Below are 1,935 nucleotides of genomic sequence, written 5' to 3'. Positions count from 1 at the left end.
ACAGGAAACCAGACCTTGAGCAAAGTTTGTGAGTGGGGGATGTCTGGGGAGAATGTACAGAAAAACTGGAATAGGTCATTCAGCCCCTTTGAGACTGCTCAGCATTTCAGTTAGACCCAGACTAAAGGACAAATAGTCTCCTCTTTTCATAGAATCCCTACAGTGTGGAAACAGGCCCATCGACCCAACAAGTCCACACCGAACCACAGAGCATCCCACCCAGACCCATCCCCCATGACCCACCTAATCTACACATCTCTGACACTACGGGCAATTTATCATGGCCAATCCACCTTGCCTGCACGTCTTTGGAATGTGGGAGGAAACTGGAGCACCCGGAGGAAACCCACGCAGACACGGGGAGAATGCGCAAACTCCACACAGATAGTCACCCGAGGGTGGAATCGAACCCAGCTCCCTGGCAGTGTGAGGCAGCAGTGCTAACCACTGTGCCAAAAAACATTGACATTGCCCAGCTTCCACTAGGGTACATCACAAGTGATTATTGCTCGCAGTGGGATACAAACCCACAACCCAATAGAGACTGGAGCTTAAATCCAGCACCTTAGACCACTCAGCCACGCTACCTTTTTGGGCTGGAGTACCTTTCCCCATGTCCTTACCCCACCCCCATACACTGGGCCTTGTCATCACATGGGCTGCTATCACAAACAACACATTGTCTTTGACTATTAGCAGCTGTTTTATTTCACTCCTTCATCACTGACCAACACTGATTGCTCATCCCTAATTGTTCTTGAGAAGGTAGTGGTGAGCTGTCTTCTTGAACTGTTGAAAGTGATATATTCTCTCCAAAGTATTTCATCACAGGATCCTTCTCTTCCAGGACCTCAGCAGTTTCTTAGTGCAAGCACTTCTCTTTGAGATAAGCCAGATAATTGGCGAAACAAAAGCAGAAATTGCTGGAAAATTTCAGCAGATTTATCGGCATCTGTAGTCAGGGTCTGGAAGTCACTATCTGAAAGGGGAGTGGAGGTAGAAACCCTGAACACATTTAAAAGGTGTCTGGATCTGCAGCTCGAGTGCTAGAACCTGCAGGGCTACAGACACAATGTCAGAAAGTGGGTGAGGTTGGATGGATGTTTGTTTGTTGGCCAGTGCAGACACAATGAGAAGTGGTCCCTTCCTGCGCTGTAAATTTTCTGTAAATCTATGAACGGATTCACACGAATTAAAAAGAATACTTTAAAGCTCATCTCATACTTAGAATATTTTAAAGCACCAGAGATATGCTGAACTGTAATTTCAGAGTGAGGAATGACTGTTGGATTGCTCTCCACAGGAAGACAACATTTGTTGCTCAACCCCTTATTTAGCATCAGCGTGTTCATATATGCAAAGAGTTTCGCTAAGTCAAGAACTCTGCTGAGACACCAATAAGTTTGTATTGGGGAAGGAATCACTTGTTTAACCTGCTTCACTTCGCACCAACTTGTTCACATTGATCAAAGACATTTTCAATGTTCTGGCTGTGTGAAGTGTGTTAAGAACAGTGATCTGCTGAGCTACAAACACACTCGCAATGAGGAATAAGCTAATCAGTTGCTGTGTGAGCAACTACACAAAGCCTGCTGAGAAACCAGTGAGGTTACACTGGGGAGAGCGCATTCACCTGCTCTGTGTCTGAAAAGGGATTCCCTTAGACATCCTTACCCACTGATACACCAATGAGTTCATAAGTGGTGACGGAAATTGGATTCTGCTGTTGTTGCTGCAGTTAATCACATTCATAACTGAAACAGATTAATTCAGAGAATTGGGTTTTGTTTTCTTTCTGAGGTTAATGGCACTGTGATGTGACTGGAAGTCGTTATTTTAAAACAACAAATAAATCAGCTTTGTTTCAAACACACTGTGTTATGTCCTCAGTTTCTCAAAGATGGCAGGAGCATGTTCCCTGAAATCCACCCAGGA

The sequence above is a fragment of the Rhincodon typus genome, unplaced genomic scaffold (assembly GCF_021869965.1).
Source record: "Rhincodon typus isolate 14 unplaced genomic scaffold, sRhiTyp1.1 hic_rhity00009499, whole genome shotgun sequence".
In the NCBI taxonomy this organism is placed as follows: Eukaryota; Metazoa; Chordata; class Chondrichthyes; order Orectolobiformes; family Rhincodontidae; genus Rhincodon; species Rhincodon typus.
This window is presented reverse-complemented; position numbering follows the sequence as displayed.